We start from the raw sequence: 17,679 nt of genomic DNA on the forward strand, positions 1-17,679 counted from the left end.
GCAGTTGAGTGACTCCCTCCTGTTCCTGTGTCCCAGTATCGAGCAGTTGAGTGACTCCCTCCTGTTCCTGTTTCCCAATCTCAAGCAGTTGATTGACTCTCTCCGGTGCCTGTGTCCCAGTCTCGAGCAGTTGAGTGACTCCCTCCTGTTCCTGTCCCCCAATCTCAAGCAGTTAAGTGACTCCATCCTGTTCCTGTGTCCCAGGCTCGAGCAGTTGAGCGACTTCCTTCTGTTCCTCGAACAGTTGAATGAATCTCTCCTTTTCCTGTGACCCAGACTCGAGCAGTTGCGTTACTACCTCTTGTTCCTGTTTCTAATCTCGAGCAGTTGCGTGACTCCCTCCTGTTCCTGTTTCCCAGGCTCAAGCAGTGGAATGACTGCCTCCTGTTCCCGTGTCCCAATCTCGAGCAGTGGAATGACTGCCTCCTGTTCCTGTGACCCAGTCTCGAGCAATTGAGTGATTCCCTCCTGTTCCTGTGTCCCAGTCTCGAGCAATTGCTTGACTCCCTCCTGTCGTGTGTCCCAGTCTCGAACAGTTGAGTGACTCCCTCCTGTTCCTGTGTCCCAATCTCGAGCAGTTGACTGACTCCCTCCTGTCCCTATGTCCCAGTCTCCAGCAGTTGACTGACTCACTCCTGTTCCCGTGACCCAGTCTCAAGCAGTTGAGTGACTGCCTCCTGTTCCTGTTTCCCAGTCTCGAGCAATTGAGTGACTGCACCCTGTTCCTGTGTCCCAGTCTCGAGCAGTTGAATGACTCCATCCTGTCCTTGCGTCCCAGTCTCGAGTAGTTGAATGACTCTCTTCTGTTTCTGTGTAACAAACTCGAACAGTTGAATGACTCTCTCCTGTTCCTCTGTTCCAGTTTCGTGCAGTGGAATGGCTACCTCCTGTTCCTGTGACCCAGTCTCGAACAGTTGAGTAACACCCTCCTGCCCCTGTGTCCCAGTCTAGAGCAGATGAATGAATACTTCCTGTTCATGTGGCCCAAACTCGAGCGGCAGAGTGACTCACTCATGTTCCTGTGTCCCAATCTCGAGCATTTTAGTGACCCCCTCCTGTTCCTGTTTCCCAGTCTCGAACAGTTGACTGACTCCCTCCTGGACCTGTGTCCCAGACTCGAGAGGTTGAGTGACTCCCTCCTGTTCCGGTGTCTCAGTCTCGAGCAGTTGAATGACTCCCTCCTGTCCTTGTGTTCCAGACTCGTGAGTGGAATAACTGCCTCCTGTTCCCGTGTCCCAATCTTGAGCAGTTGAATGACTCTCTGCTGTATCTGTGTCTCAGTCTCGAGCAGTTGAATGACTCCCTCCTGTGCCTGTGTTCCAGACTCGTGAGTGGAATGACTGCCTCCTGTTCCCGTGTCTCAATCTTGAGCAGTTGAGTGACTCCCTCCTGTTCCTGTGACCCAGTCTCAAGCAGTTGACTGACTCTTTCCGGTTCATGTGTCCCTGTCTCGAGCAGTTGAACGACTGCCTTCTGTTCCTGTTTCCCAATCTCCAGCAGTTAAGTCACTCCCTCCTGTTCCTGTGTCCCAGGCTCGAGCAGTTGAGTGACTGCCTTCTGTTCCTGTGTCCCAGGCTCGAGCAGTTGAGTGACTGCCTTCTGTTCCTGTGTCCCAGCCTCGAGCAGTTGAATGAATCCCTCCTGTTCCTGTGACCCACACTCGAGCAGTTGAGTGACTCCCTCCTGTTCCTGTTTCCCAGTCTCGAGCAGTTGAGTGACTGCCTCCTATTCATGTGTCCCAGTCTCGAGCAGTTGACTGACTCCCTCCTGTCTCTGTGTCCCAGTTTCGAGCAGTTGAGTAACTCCCTCCTGTTCCTGTGTCCCAGACTCGAGCAGTTGAAATACTCCCTCCTGCTCCTGTGTCCCAGTCTCGACCAGTTGAGTGACTGCCTTCTGTCCCTGTGTCAAGTCTCGAGCAGTTGACTGACTCCCTCCTGTTCCTGTTTCCCAGTCTCGAGCAGTTGAGTGACTGCCTTCTGTTCCTGTGTCCCAGGCTCGAGCAGTTGAGTGACTGCCTCCTGTCCCTGTGACAAGTCTCGAGCAGTTGCGTGAATACCTCGTGTTCCTGTTTCCCAATCTCTAGCAGTTGCGTGACTCCCTCCTGTTCCTGTTTCCCAGTCACAAGCAGTTGAATGACTGCCTTCGGTTCCTGTGTCCCAGTCTCGAGCAGTTGAATGACTCCCTCCTGTCGTTGTGTTCCAGTCTCATGCAGTGGAATGACTGCCTCCTGTTCCTGTGACCCAGTCTCGAGCAATTGAGTGACTCCCTCCTATCCCTGTATCCCAGTCTCGAGGAATTGAGTGACTCCCTCCTGTTCCTGTGTCCCAGTCCCGAGCGGTAGAGTGACTCCCTCCTGCTCCTGTGTCCCAGTCTGAGCAGTTGACTGACTCCCTCCTGTCCCTATGTCCCAGTCTCGCGCAGTTGACTGACTCCCTCCTGTTCCTGTCACCCAGTCTCAAGCAGTTGAGTGACACCTTCCTGGTCCTGTGTCTCAGTCTCGAGCAGTTGCGTGACTACATCCTGTTCCTGTGTCCCCATCTCGAGCAGTTGAGTGACTCCCTCCTGTTCCTGTTTCCCAGTCTCGAGCAGTTGAGTGACTGCCTCCTGTTCCTGTGTCCCAGTCTCGAGCAGGTGAATGACACTCTCCTGTTGCTGTGTTCCAGTTTCGTGCAGTGGAATGACTACCTCCTGCTCCTTGTACCAGTCTTGAGCAGTTGAATGACTACTTCCTGTTCTTGTGGCCCAAACTCGAGCGGCAGAGTGACTCACTCCTGTTTCTGTCACCCATCTCAAACATTAGAATGACTCCCTCCTGTTCCTGTTTCCCAATGTCGAGCAGTTGACTGACTCCCTCCTGTTCCTGTTGTCCGAGCCTCGAGCAGTTGAATGACTCCTTCCTGTTCCTGTGTCCCAGTCTCGAACAATTGAGTGACTCCATCCTGTTCCTGTGGCCCAGTAGGGAGTAGTTGAGTGAGTCCCTCCTGTTCCTGTGTCCCAGTATCGAGCAGTTGAGTGACTCCCTCCTGTTCCTGTGACCCAGTCGCAAGCAGTTGATTAACTCCCTCCGGTTCCTGTGTCCCAGTCTCGAGCAGTTGAGTGACTGCCTCCTGTTCCTGTGTCCCAGTCTCGAGCAGTTCAGTGACTGCCTCCTGTCCCTGTGTCAAGTCTCGAGCAGTTGCGTGACTACCTCCTGTTCCTGTTTCCCAATCTCGAGCATTTGCGTGACTCCCTCCTGTTCCTGTGTCCCAGTCTCAAGCAGTTGAATGACTGCCTCCGTTTCCTGTGTCCCAGTCTCGAGCAGTTGAATGACTCCCTCCTGTCTTTGTGTTCCAGTCTCATGCAGTGGAATGACTGCCTCCTCTTCCTGTGACTCAGTCTTGAGCAATTGAGTGACTCCCTCCTATTCCTGTGTTCCAGTCTCGAGCAATTGAGTGACTCCCTCCTGTTCCTGTGTCCCAGTCCCGAGCGGTTGAGTGACTCCCTCCTGTTCCTGTAACCCAGTCTCAAGCAGTTGAGTGACACCTTCCCAGTCCTCTGTCCCAGTCTCGAACAGTTGCGTGTCTACCTCTTGTTCCTGTGTCCCCATCTCGGGCAGTTGAGTGACTCCCTCCTGTTCCTGTTTCCCAGTCTCAAGCAGTTGAGTGACTGCCTCCTGTTCCTGTGTCCCAGTCTCGAGCAGTTGAGTGACTGACTCCTGTTCCTGTGTCCCAGTCTCGAGCAGTTGAATGACTCCATCCTGTCCCTGTGTCCCAGTCTCGAGTAGTTGAATGACTCCCTCCTGTTCCAGCGTCCCAAACTCGAGCAGGTGAATGACTCTCTCCTGTTCCTGTATTCCAGTTTCGTGCAGTGGAATGACGACCTCCTGCTCCTCTGTACCAGTCTAGAGCAGTTGAATGACTACTTCCTGTTCCTGTGGCCCAAACTCGAGCTGCAGAGTGACTCACTCCTGTTCCTGTTTCCCAGGCTCGAACATTTGAATGACTCCCTCCTGTTCCTGTTTCCCAATGTCGAGCAGTTGACTGACTCCCTCCTGTTCCTGTTGTCCGAGCCTCGAGCAGTTAAATGACTCCTTCCTGTTCCTGTGTCCCAGTCTCGAGCAATTGAGTGACTCCATCCTGTTCCTGTGTGCCAGTAGCGAGTAGTTGAGTGACTCCCTCCTGTTCCTGTGTCCCAGTATCGAGCAGTTGAGTGACTCCCTCCTGTTCCTGTGACCCAGTCTCAAGCAGTTGAGTAACTCCCTCCGGTTCCTGTGTCCCAGTCTCGAGCAAATAAGTGACTGCCTCCTGTTCCTGTGTCCCAGGCTCGAGCAGTTGAATGATTCCCTCCAGTTCCTGTGTCCCAGTCTCGAGCAGTTGAATGTATCCCTCCTGTTCCTGTGACCCAGACTCGAACAGTTGAGTGACTACCTCCTGTTCCTGTGTCCCAGTCTCGAGCAGTTGACTGACTCCCTCCTGTTCCAGTTTCCCAGTCTCGAGCAGTTGAGTGACTGCCTCCTGTTTCTGTGTCCCAGTCTCGAGCAGTTGACTGACTCCCTCCTGTTCCAGTTTCCCAGTCTCGAGCATTTGACTGACTCCCTCCTTTCCCTGTGTCCCAGTCTCGATTAGTTGAATGACTCCCTCCTGGACCTGTGTCCCAGATTCGAGCGGTTGAGTGACTCCCTCCTGTTCCCGTGTCCGAATCTTGAGCAGTGGAATGACTGCCTCCTGTTCCTGTGACCTCGTCGCGACCAATCGAGTGACACCTTCCTGTTCCTGTGTCCCAGTATCGAGCAGTTGAATGACTCCCTCCTGTTCCTGTGACCCAGTCTCAAGCAGTTGACTGACTCTTTCCGGTTCATGTGTCCCTGTCTCGAGCAGTTGAACGACTGCCTTCTGTTCCTGTTTCCCAATCTCCAGCAGTTAAGTCACTCCCTCCTGTTCCTGTGTCCCCATCTCGAGCAGTTGAGTGACTGCCTTCTGTTCCTGTGTCCCAGGCTCGAGCAGTTGAGTGACTGCCTTCTGTTCCTGTGTCCCGGGCTCGAGCAGTTGAGTGACTGCCTTCTGTTCCTGTGTCCCAGGCTCGAGCAGTTGAGTGACTCCCCCCTGTTCCTGTGACCCACACTAGAGCAGTTGAGTGACTGCCTCCTGTCCCTGTGTCAAGTCTCGAGCAGTTGATTGACTCCCTCCTGTTCCTGTTTCCCAGTCTCGAGCAGTTGAGTGACTGCCTCCTATTCATGTGTCCCAGTCTCGAGCAGTTGACTGACTCCCTCCTGTCCCTGTGACCCAGTTTCGAGCAGTTGAGTAACTCCCTCCTGTCCCTGTGTCAAGTCTCGAGCAGTTGACTGACTCCCTCCTGTTCCTGTTTCCCAGACTCGAGCAGTTGAGTGACTGCCTCCTATTCATGTGTCCCAGTCTCGAGCAGTTGACTGACTCCCTCCTGTCCCTGTGTCCCAGTCTCGAGCAGTTGAGTAACTCCCTCCTGTTCCTGTCTCCCAGTCTCGAGCAGTTCAATGACTCCCTCCTGTACCTGTGTTCCTGACTCGTGAGTGAAATGACTGCCTCCTGTTCCCGTGTCCGAATCTTGAGCAGTGGAATGACTGCCTCCTGTCCCTGTGTCCCAGTCTCGAGTAGTTGAATGACTCCCTCCTGGACCTGTGTCCCAGATTCGAGCGGTTGAGTGACTCCCTCCTGTACCTGTCTCCCAGTATCGAGCAGTTGAATGACTCCCTCCTGTTCCTGTGACCCAGTCTCAAGCAGTTGACTGACTCTTTCCGGTTCATGTGTCCCAGTCTCGAGCAGTTGAACGACTGCCTTCTGTTCCTGTTTCCCAATCTCCAGCAGTTAAGTCACTCCCTCCTGTTCCTGTGTCCCAGGCTCGAGCAGTTGAGTGACTGCCTCCTGTCCCTGTGTCAAGTCTCGAGCAGTTGACTGACTCCCTCCTGTTCCTGTTTCCCAGTCTCGAGCAGTTGAGTGACTGCCTCCTATTCATGTGTCCCAGTCTCGAGCAGTTGACTGACTCCCTCCTGTTCCTGTGATCCAGTTTCGAGCAGTTGAGAAACTCCCTCCTGTTCCTGTGTCCCAGTCTCGAGCAGTTGAATGACTCCATCCTGTTCCTGTTTCCCAGTCTCGAGCAGTTGAGTAACTGCCTCCTGTTCCTGTGTCCCAGTCTCGAGCAGTTGAGTGAGTGCCTCCTGTTCCTGTGTCCCAGTCTCGAGCAGTTGAATGACTCCATCCTGTCCCTGCGTCCAAAACTCGAGCAGGTGAATGACTCTCTCCTGTTCCTGTGTTCCAGTTTCGTGCAGTTGACTGACTCCCTCCTGTTCCAGTTTCCCAGTCTCGAGCAGTTGACTGACTCCCTCCTGTCCCTGTGTCCCAGTCTCGAGTAGTTGAATGACTCCCTCCTGTACCTGTGTCCCAGATTCGAGCGGTTGAGTGACTCCCTATTGTTCCTGTCTCCCAGTCTCGAGCAGTTGAATGACTCCCTCCTGTACCTGTGTTCCTGACTCGTGAGTGGAATGACTGCCTCCTGTTCCCGTGTCCGAATCTTGAGCAGTGGAATGACTGCCTCCTGTCCCTGTGTCCCAGTCTCGAGTAGTTGAATGACTCCCTCCTGGACCTGTGTCCCAGATTCGAGCGGTTGAGTGACTCCCTCCTGTACCTGTCTCCCAGTATCGAGCAGTTGAATGACTCCCTCCTGTTCCTGTGACCCAGTCTCAAGCAGTTGACTGACTCTTTCCGGTTCATGTGTCCCTGTCTCGAGCAGTTGAACGACTGCCTTCTGTTCCTGTTTCCCAATCTCCAGCAGTTAAGTCACTCCCTCCTGTTCCTGTGTCCCAGGCTCGAGCAGTTGAGTGACTGCCTCCTGTCCCTGTGTCAAGTCTCGAGCAGTTGACTGACTCCCTCCTGTTCCTGTTTCCCAGTCTCGAGCAGTTGAGTGACTGCCTCCTATTCATGTGTCCCAGTCTCGAGCAGTTGAATGACTCCATCCTGTTCCTGTTTCCCAGTCTCGAGCAGTTGAGTAACTGCCTCCTGTTCCTGTGTCCCAGTCTCGAGCAGTTGAATGACTCCATCCTGTTCCTGTTTCCCAGTCTCGAGCAGTTGAGTAACTGCCTCCTGTTCCTGTGTCCCAGTCTCGAGCAGTTGAGTGAGTGCCTCCTGTTCCTGTGTCCCAGTCTCGAGCAGTTGAATGACTCCATCCTGTCCCTGCGTCCAAAACTCGAGCAGGTGAATGACTCTCTCCTGTTCCTGTGTTCCAGTTTCGTGCAGTTGACTGACTCCCTCCTGTTCCAGTTTCCCAGTCTCGAGCAGTTGACTGACTCCCTCCTGTCCCTGTGTCCCAGTCTCGAGTAGTTGAATGACTCCCTCCTGTACCTGTGTCCCAGATTCGAGCGGTTGAGTGACTCCCTATTGTTCCTGTCTCCCAGTCTCGAGCAGTTGAATGACTCCCTCCTGTACCTGTGTTCCTGACTCGTGAGTGGAATGACTGCCTCCTGTTCCCGTGTCCGAATCTTGAGCAGTGGAATGACTGCCTCCTGTCCCTGTGTCCCAGTCTCGAGTAGTTGAATGACTCCCTCCTGGACCTGTGTCCCAGATTCGAGCGGTTGAGTGACTCCCTCCTGTACCTGTCTCCCAGTATCGAGCAGTTGAATGACTCCCTCCTGTTCCTGTGACCCAGTCTCAAGCAGTTGACTGACTCTTTCCGGTTCATGTGTCCCAGTCTCGAGCAGTTGAACGACTGCCTTCTGTTCCTGTTTCCCAATCTCCAGCAGTTAAGTCACTCCCTCCTGTTCCTGTGTCCCAGGCTCGAGCAGTTGAGTGACTGCCTCCTGTCCCTGTGTCAAGTCTCGAGCAGTTGACTGACTCCCTCCTGTTCCTGTTTCCCAGTCTCGAGCAGTTGAGTGACTGCCTCCTATTCATGTGTCCCAGTCTCGAGCAGTTGACTGACTCCCTCCTGTTCCTGTGATCCAGTTTCGAGCAGTTGAGAAACTCCCTCCTGTTCCTGTGTCCCAGACTCGAGCAGTTGAAATACTCCCTCCTGCTCCTGTGTCCCAGTCTCGACCAGTTGAGTGACTGCCTCCTGTTCCTGTGTCCCAGTCTCGAACAGTTGAATGACGACTTCGAGTTCCTGTGGCCAAAACTCGAGCGGTTGTGTGACTGCTTCCTGTCCCTGTGTCCCAGTCTCGAGTAGTTGAATGACTCACTCCTGTCCCTGAGTCCCAGTCTCGAGTAGTTGAATGACTCACTCCTGTCCTGTTGTCCCAGTCTCGAGCAGTTGAGTGACTCCCTCCTGTTCCTGTGTCCCAGTCCCGAACGGTAGAGTGACTCCCTCCTGCTCCTGTGTCCCAGTCTGAGCAGTTGACTGACTCCCTCCTGTCCCTATGTCCCAGTCTCGAGCAGTTGACTGACTACCTCATGTTCCTGTCACCCAGACTCAAACAGTTGAGTGACACCTTCCCGGTCCTGTATCCCAGTCTCGAGCAGTTGCGTGACTACCTCCTGTTCCTGTGTCCCCTTCTCGGGCAGTTGAGTGACTCCCTCCTGTTCCTGTTTCCCAGTCTCGAGCAGTTGAGTGACTGCATCCTGTTCCTGTGTCACAGTCTGGAGCAGTTGAATGACTCCCTCCTGTCCCTGTGTCCCAGGCTCGAGCAGTTGAATGACTCCCTCCTGTTCCTGTGTCCCAGACTCGAGCAGGTGAATGACTCTCTCCTGTTCCTGTGTTCCAGTTTCGTGCAGTGGAATGACTACCTCCTGTTCCTGTGATCCAGTTTCGAGCAGTTGAGTAACTCCCTCCTGTTCCTGTGTCCCAGACTCGAGCAGTTGAAATACTCCCTCCTGCTCCTGTGTCCCAGTCTCGACCAGTTGAGTGACTGCCTCCTGTTCCTGTGTCCCAGTCTCGAACAGTTGAATGACGACTTCGAGTTCCTGTGGCCAAAACTCGAGCGGTTGTGTGACTGCTTCCTGTCCCTGTGTCCCAGTCTCGAGTAGTTGAATGACTCACTCCTGTCCCTGAGTCCCAGTCTCGAGTAGTTGAATGACTCACTCCTGTCCTGTTGTCCCAGTCTCGAGCAGTTGAGTGACTCCCTCCTGTTCCTGTGTCCCAGTCCCGAACGGTAGAGTGACTCCCTCCTGCTCCTGTGTCCCAGTCTGAGCAGTTGACTGACTCCCTCCTGTCCCTATGTCCCTGTCTCGAGCAGTTGACTGACTACCTCCTGTTCCTGTCACCCAGACTCAAACAGTTGAGTGACACCTTCCCGGTCCTGTATCCCAGTCTCGAGCAGTTGCGTGACTATCTCCTGTTCCTGTGTCCCCTTCTCGGGCAGTTGAGTGACTCCCTCCTGTTCCTGTTTCCCAGTCTCGAGCAGTTGAGTGACTGCATCCTGTTCCTGTGTCACAGTCTGGAGCAGTTGAATGACTCCCTCCTCTCCCTGTGTCCCCGTCTCGTGCAGTTGAATGACTCCCTCCTGTTCCTGTGTCCCAGACTCGAGCAGGTGAATGACTCTCTCCTGTTCCTGTGTCCCAGACTCGAGCAGTTGAAATACTCCCTCCTGCTCCTGTGTCCCAGTCTCGACCAGTTGAGTGACTGCCTCCTGTTCCTGTGTCCCAGTCTCGAACAATTGAATGACGACTTCGAGTTCCTGTTGCCAAAACTCGAGCGGTTGTGTGACTGCTTCCTGTCCCTGTGTCCCAGTCTCGAGTAGTTGAACGACTCACTCCTGTCCCTGAGTCCCAGTCTCGAGTAGTTGAATGACTCACTCCTGTCCTGTTGTCCCAGTCTCGAGCAGTTGAGTGACTCCCTCCTTTTCCTGTGTCCCAGTCCCGAACGGTAGAGTGACTCCCTCCTGCTCCTGTGTCCCAGTCTGAGCAGTTGACTGACTCCCTCCTGTCCCTATGTCCCAGTCTCGAGCAGTTGACTGACTACCTCCTGTTCCTGTCACCCAGACTCAAACAGTTGAGTGACACCTTCCCGGTCCTGTATCCCAGTCTCGAGCAGTTGCGTGACTACCTCCTGTTCCTGTGTCCCCTTAACGGGCAGTTGAGTGACTCCCTCCTGTTCCTGTTTCCCAGTCTCGAGCAGTTGAGTGACTGCATCCTGTTCCTGTGTCACAGTCTGGAGCAGTTGAATGACTCCCTCCTGTCCCTGTGTCCCAGTTTCGTGCAGTGGAATGACTACCTCCTGTTCCTGTGATCCTGTCTCGAGCAGTTGAGTTACTCCCTCCTGATCCGGTGTCCCAGTCTAGAGCAGTTGAGTGACTCCCTCCTGCTCCTGTATCCCAGTCTAGAGCAGTTGTGTGACTACTTCCTGTTCCTGTGGCCCAAACCCGAGCCGCAGAGAGACTCACTCCTGTTCCTGTGTCCCAGGCTCAAACAGTTGAGTGACTCCCTCCTGTCCTGTTGTCCCAGTCTAGAGCAGTTCAATGACTCACTCCTGTTCCTGTGTCCCAATCTCAAGCAGTTGCGTGATTCCCTCCTGTTCCTGTTTCCCAGTCTCAAGCAGTGGAATGACTGCGTCCTGTTCCTGTGACCCAGTCTCGAGCAATTGAGTGACTCCCTCCTGTACCTGTGTCCCAGTCTCGAGCAATTGAGTGACTCCCTCCTGTTCCTGTGTCCCAGTCTCGAGCGGTTGAGTGACTCCCTCCTGCTCCTGTGTCCCGGTCTGAGCAGTTGACTGACTCTCTCATGTCCCTACGTCCCAGTCTCGAGCAGTTGACTGACTGCCTCCTGTTCCTGTCACCCATCTCAAGCAGTTGAGTGACACTTTCCCGGTCATGTGTCCCAGTCTCGAGCAGTTGCGTGACTACCTCCTGTTCCTGTGTCCCCATCTCGAGCAGTTGAGTGACTGCCTCCTGTTCCTGTGTCCCAGTCTCGACCAGATGAGTGACTGCCTCCTGTTCCTGTGTCCCTGGCTCGAGCAGTTGAATGATTCCCTCCGGTTCCTGTTTCTCAGTCTCGAGCAGTTGAGTGACTGCCTCCTGTTCCTGTGTCCCAGTCTCGAGCATATGACTGACTCCCTCCTGTCCCTGTGTCCCAGTCTCGAGCAGTTGCGTAACTCCCTCCTGTTCCTGTGTCCCAGTCTCGAGCAGTTGAGTGACTGCCTCCTGTTCCTGTGTTCCAGTTTCGTGCTGTGGGATGACTACCTCCTGTTCCTGTGATCCAGTCTCGAGCAGTTGAGTAACTCCCTCCTGGTCCTGTGTCCCAGACTCGAGCAGTTGAATGACTCCCTCCTACTCCTGTGTCCCAGTCTCGACCAGTTGAGTGACTGCTTCCTGTTCCTAACTCCCAGTCTCGAGCAGTTGAATGACGACTTCGAGTTCCTGTGGCCCAAACTCGAGCGGTTGTGTGACTGCTTCCTGTCCCTGTGTCCCAGTCTCGAGTAGTTGAATGACTCCCTCCTGTTCCTGTGTCCCAGACTCGAGCAGGTGAATGACTCTCTCCTGTTCCTGTGTTCCAGTTTCGTGCAGTGGAATGACTACCTCCTGTTCCTGTGATCCAGTCTCGAGCAGTTGAGTTACTCCCTCCTGATCCGGTGTCCCTGTCTAGAGCAGTTGAGTGACTCCCTCCTGCTCCTGTATCCCAGTCTAGAGCAGTTGTGTGACTACTTCCTGTTCCTGTGGCCCAAACCCGAGCCGCAGAGAGACTCACTCCTGTTCCTGTGTCCCAGGCTCAAACAGTTGAGTGACTCCCTCCTGTCTTGTTGTCCCAGTCTAGAGCAGTTCAATGACTCACTCCTGTTCCTGTGTCCCAATCTCAAGCAGTTGCGTGACTCCCTCCTGTTCCTGTGTCCCAGTCTCGAGCAGTTGAGTGATTCCCTCCTGTTCCTGTGTCCCAGTCTGGAGCAGTTCAGTAACTGCCTCATGTTCCTATGTCCCAGTCTGAGCAGTTGACTGACTCCCTCCTGTCCCTATGTCCCAGTCTCGAGCAGTTGACTGACTCCCTCCTGTTCGTGTCACCCAGGCTCAAGCAGTTGAGTGACACCTTCCCGGTCCTGTGTCCCTGTCTCGAGCAGTTGCGTGACTACCTCCTGTTCCTGTGTCCCCATCTCGAGCAGTTGAGTGACTGCCTCCTGTTCCTGTGTCCCAGTCTCGAGCAGTTGAGTGACTGCCTCCTGTTCCTGTGTTCCAGTTTCGTGCAGTGGAATGACTACCTCCTGTTCCTGTGATCCAGTCTCGAGCAGTTGAGTGACTCCCTCCTGCTCCTGTGTCCCAGTCTAGAGCTGTTGAGTGACTTCTTCCTGTTCCTGTGGCCCAAACTCGAGTGGCAGAGTGACTCACTCCTGTTCCTGTGTCCCAATATCGAGCAGTTGAGTGACCCCATCCTGTCCTGTTGTCCCAGTCTAGAGCAGTTGAATGACTCCCTCCTGTTCATGTTTCCCAATGTCGAGCAGTTAACTGACTCCCTCCTGTCCTGTTGACACAGCCTCGAGCAGTTGAATGACTCCCTCCTGTTCCTGTGTCCCTGTATCGAGCAATGGAGTGACTCCATCCTGTTCCTGTATCCCAATATTGAGTAGTTGAGTGACTCCCTCCTGTTCCTGTCTCCCAGTATCGAGCAGTTGAGTAACTCCCTGCGGTTCCTGTGTCCCAGTCTCGAGCAGTTGAATGATTCCCTCCAGTTCCTGTTGCTCTACCTCAAGCAGTTAAGTGATTCCCTCCTGTTCCTGTGTCCCAGTATCGAGCAGTTGAATGAATCCCTCCTGTTCCTGTGACCCAGACTCGAGCAGTAGACGGACTCCCTCCTGTTCCTGTTTCCCAGTCTCGAGCAGTTGAGTGACTGCCTCCTGTTCCTGTGTCCCAGTCTCGAGCATATGACTGACTCCCTCCTGTTCCTGTTTCCCAGACTCGAGCAGTTGAGTTACTGCCTCCTGTTCCTGTGTCCCAGTCTCGAGCAGTTGACTGACTCTCTCCTGTCCCTGTGTCCCAGTCTCGAGCAGTTGAGGAACTCCCTCCTGGTCCTGTGTCCCAGACTCGAGCAGTTGAAAGACTCCCTCCTGCTCCTGTGTCCCAGTCTCGACCAGTTGAGTGACTGCCTCCTGTTCCTGTGTCCCAGTCTCGAGCAGTTGAATGTCGACTTCGAGTTCCTGTGGCCCAAACTCGAGCGGTTGTGTGAATGCTTCCTGTCCCTGTGTCCCAGTCTCGAGTAGTTGAATGACTCACTCCTGACCCTGTGTCCCAGTCTCGAGTAGTTGAATGAATCACTCCTGTCCTGTTGTGCCAGTCTCGAACAGATGAGTGACTCCCTCATGTTACTGTGTCCCAGTCTGAGCAGTTGACTGACTCCCTCCTGTCCCTCTGTCCCAGTCTCGATCAGTTGACTGACTCCCTCCTGTTCCTTTCACCCAGTGTCAAGCAGTTGAGTGACACCTTCCCGGTCCTGTGTTCCAGTCTCGAGCAATTGCGTGACTACCTCCTGATCCTGTGTCCCCATCTCGAGCAGTTGAGTGACTCCCTCCTGTTCCTATTTCCAAGTCTCGAGCAGTTGAGTGACTGCCTCCTGTTCCTGTGTCCCAGTCTCGAGCAGTTGAATGACTCCATCTTGTCATGTGTCCCAGTCTCAAGCAGTTGAATGACTCCCTCCTGTTCCTTCGTCTCAGACTCGAGCAGTTGAATGAATCCCTCCTGTTCCTGTGACCCAGACTCGAGCAGTTGAGTGACTCCCTCCTGTTCCTGTGTCCCAGTCTCGAGCAGTTGACTGACTCCCTCCTGTTCCTGTTTCCCAGTCTCGAGCAGTTGAGTGACTGCCTCCTGTTCCTGTGTCCCAGTTCGAGCAGTTGACTGACTTCCTCCTGTCCCTGTGTTCCAGTCTCGAGCAGTTGCGCAACTCCCTCCTGTTCCTGTGTCCCAGACTCGAGCAGTTCAATGACTCCCTCCTGTTCCTGTGTCCAAGTCTCGAGCAGTTGAATGACTCCCTCCTGTCGTTGTGTTCCAGTCTCATGCAGTGGAATGACTGCGTCCTGTTCCTGTGACCCAGTCTCGAGCAAATGAGTGACTCCCTCCTGTTCCTGTGTCCCAGTCTCGAGCAATTGAGTGACTCCCTCCTGTTCCTGTGTCCCAGTCTCGAGCGGTTGAGTGACTCCCTCCTGCTCCTGTGTCCCAGTCTAAGCAGTTGACTGACTCCCTCCTGTCCCTATGTCCCAGTCTCGAGCAGTTGACTTACTGCCTCCTGTTCCTGTCACCCATCTCAAGCAGTTGAGTGACACCTTCCCGGTCCTGTGCCCCAGTGTCGAGCAGTTGCGTGACTACCTCCTGTTCCTGTGTCCCCATCTCGAGCAGTTGAGTGACTCCCTCCTGTTCCTGTTTCCCAGACTCGAGCAGTTGAGTGACTGCCTCCTGTTCCTGTGTCCCAGGCTCGAGCAGTTGAATGACTCCCTCCTGTTCCTGTGACCCAGTCTCAAGCAGTTGACTGACTCTTTCCGGTTCATGTGTCCCTGTCTCGAGCAGTTGGACGACTGCCTTCTGTTCCTGTTTCCCAATCTCCAGCAGTTAAGTCACTCCCTCCTGTTCCTGTGTCCCCATCTCGAGCAGTTGAGTGACTGCCTTCTGTTCCTGTGTCCCAGGCTCGAGCAGTTGAGTGACTGCCTTCTGTTCCTGTGTCCCAGGCTCGAGCAGTTGAGTGACTGCCTTCTGTTCCTGTGTCCCAGGCTCGAGCAGTTGAGTGACTCCCCCCTGTTCCTGTGACCCACACTAGAGCAGTTGAGTGACTGCCTCCTGTCCCTGTGTCAAGTCTCGAGCAGTTGATTGACTCCCTCCTGTTCCTGTTTCCCAGTCTCGAGCAGTTGAGTGACTGCCTCCTATTCTTGTGTCCCAGTCTCGAGCAGTTGACTGACTCCCTCCTGTCCCTGTGACCCAGTTTGAGCAGTTGAGTAACTCCCTCCTGTCCCTGTGTCAAGTCTCGAGCAGTTGACTGACTCCCTCCTGTTCCTGTTTCCCAGACTCGAGCAGTTGAGTGACTGCCTCCTATTCATGTGTCCCAGTCTCGAGCAGTTGACTGACTCCCTCCTGTCCCTGTGTCCCAGTCTCGAGCAGTTGAGTAACTCCCTCCTGTTCCTGTCTCCCAGTCTCGAGCAGTTCAATGACTCCGTCCTGTACCTGTGTTCCTGACTCGTGAGTGGAATGACTGCCTCCTGTTCCCGTGTCCGAATCTTGAGCAGTGGAATGACTGCCTCCTGTCCCTGTGTCCCAGTCTCGAGTAGTTGAATGACTCCCTCCTGGACCTGTGTCCCAGATTCGAGCGGTTGAGTGACTCCCTCCTGTACCTGTCTCCCAGTATCGAGCAGTTGAATGACTCCCTCCTGTTCCTGTGACCCAGTCTCAAGCAGTTGACTGACTCTTTCCGGTTCATGTGTCCCAGTCTCGAGCAGTTGAACGACTGCCTTCTGTTCCTGTTTCCCAATCTCCAGCAGTTAAGTCACTCCCTCCTGTTCCTGTGTCCCAGGCTCGAGCAGTTGAGTGACTGCCTCCTGTCCCTGTGTCAAGTCTCGAGCAGTTGACTGACTCCCTCCTGTTCCTGTTTCCCAGTCTCGAGCAGTTGAGTGACTGCCTCCTATTCATGTGTCCCAGTCTCGAGCAGTTGACTGACTCCCTCCTGTTCCTGTGTCCCAGTTTCGAGCAGTTGAGAAACTCCCTCCTGTTCCTGTGTCCCAGACTCGAGCAGTTGAAATACTCCCTCCTGCTCCTGTGTCCCAGTCTCGAGCAGTTGAGTGACTGCCTCCTGTTCCTGTGTCCCAGTCTCGAACAGTTGAATGACGACTTCGAGTTCCTGTGGCCAAAACCCGAGCGGTTGTGTGACTGCTTCCTGTCCCTGTGTCCCAGTCTCGAGTAGTTGAATGACTCACTCCTGTCCCTGAGTCCCAGTCTCGAGTAGTTGAATGACTCACTCCTGTCCTGTTGTCCCAGTCTCGAGCAGTTGAGTGACTCCCTCCTGTTCCTGTGTCCCAGTCCCGAACGGTAGAGTGACTCCCTCCTGCTCCTGTGTCCCAGTCTGAGCAGTTGACTGACTCCCTCCTGTCCCTATGTCCCAGTCTCGAGCAGTTGACTGACTACCTCATGTTCCTGTCACCCAGACTCAAACAGTTGAGTGACACCTTCCCGGTCCTGTATCCCAGTCTCGAGCAGTTGCGTGACTACCTCCTGTTCCTGTGTCCCCTTCTCGGGCAGTTGAGTGACTCCCTCCTGTTCCTGTTTCCCAGTCTCGAGCAGTTGAGTGACTGCATCCTGTTCCTGTGTCACAGTCTGGAGCAGTTGAATGACTCCCTCCTGTCCCTGTGTCCCAGTCTCGAGCAGTTGAATGACTCCCTCCTGTTCCTGTGTCCCAGACTCGAGCAGGTGAATGACTCTCTCCTGTTCCTGTGTTCCAGTTTCGTGCAGTGGAATGACTACCTCCTGTTCCTGTGATCCAGTTTCGAGCAGTTGAGTAACTCCCTCCTGTTCCTGTGTCCCAGACTCGAGCAGTTGAAATACTCCCTCCTGCTCCTGTGTCCCAGTCTCGACCAGTTGAGTGACTGCCTCCTGTTCCTGTGTCCCAGTCTCGAACAGTTGAATGACGACTTCGAGTTCCTGTGGCCAAAACTCGAGCGGTTGTGTGACTGCTTCCTGTCCCTGTGTCCCAGTCTCGAGTTATTGAATGACTCACTCCTGTCCCTGAGTCCCAGTCTCGAGTAGTTGAATGACTCACTCCTGTCCTGTTGTCCCAGTCTCGAGCAGTTGAGTGACTCCCTCCTGTTCCTGTGTCCCAGTCCCGAACGGTAGAGTGACTCCCTCCTGCTCCTGTGTCCCAGTCTGAGCAGTTGACTGACTCCCTCCTGTCCCTATGTCCCTGTCTCGAGCAGTTGACTGACTACCTCCTGTTCCTGTCACCCAGACTCAAACAGTTGAGTGACACCTTCCCGGTCCTGTATCCCAGTCTCGAGCAGTTGCGTGACTACCTCCTGTTCCTGTGTCCCCTTCTCGGGCAGTTGAGTGACTCCCTCCTGTTCCTGTTTCCCAGTCTCGAGCAGTTGAGTGACTGCATCCTGTTCCTGTGTCACAGTCTGGAGCAGTTGAATGACTCCCTCCTCTCCCTGTGTCCCCGTCTCGAGCAGTTGAATGACTCCCTCCTGTTCCTGTGTCCCAGACTCGAGCAGGTGAATGACGCTCTCCTGTTCCTGTGTCCCAGACTCGAGCAGTTGAAATACTCCCTCCTGCTCCTGTGTCCCAGTCTCGACCAGTTGAGTGACTACCTCCTGTTCCTGTGTCCCAGTCTCGAACAGTTGAATGACGACTTCGAGTTCCTGTGGCCAAAACTCGAGCGGTTGTGTGACTGCTTCCTGTCCCTGTGTCCCAGTCTCGAGTAGTTGAATGACTCACTCCTGTCCCTGAGTTCCAGTCTCGAGTAGTTGAATGACTCACTCCTGTCCTGTTGTCCCAGTCTCGAGCAGTTGAGTGACTCCCTCCTTTTCCTGTGTCCCAGTCCCGAACGGTAGAGTGACTCCCTCCTGCTCCTGTGTCCCAGTCTGAGCAGTTGACTGACTCCCTCCTGTCCCTATGTCCCAGTCTCGAGCAGTTGAATGACTACCTCCTGTTCCTGTCACCCAGACTCAAACAGTTGAGTGACACCTTCCCGGTCCTGTATCCCAGTCTCGAGCAGTTGCGTGACTACCTCCTGTTCCTGTGTCCCCTTAACGGGCAGTTGAGTGACTCCCTCCTGTTCCTGTTTCCCAGTCTCGAGC

Source organism: Chiloscyllium plagiosum, unplaced genomic scaffold (genome assembly GCF_037043375.1).
Source record: "Chiloscyllium plagiosum isolate Xiang-an unplaced genomic scaffold, Cpla_swu_hap1 HiC_scaffold_29, whole genome shotgun sequence".
Taxonomy (NCBI): Eukaryota; Metazoa; Chordata; class Chondrichthyes; order Orectolobiformes; family Hemiscylliidae; genus Chiloscyllium; species Chiloscyllium plagiosum.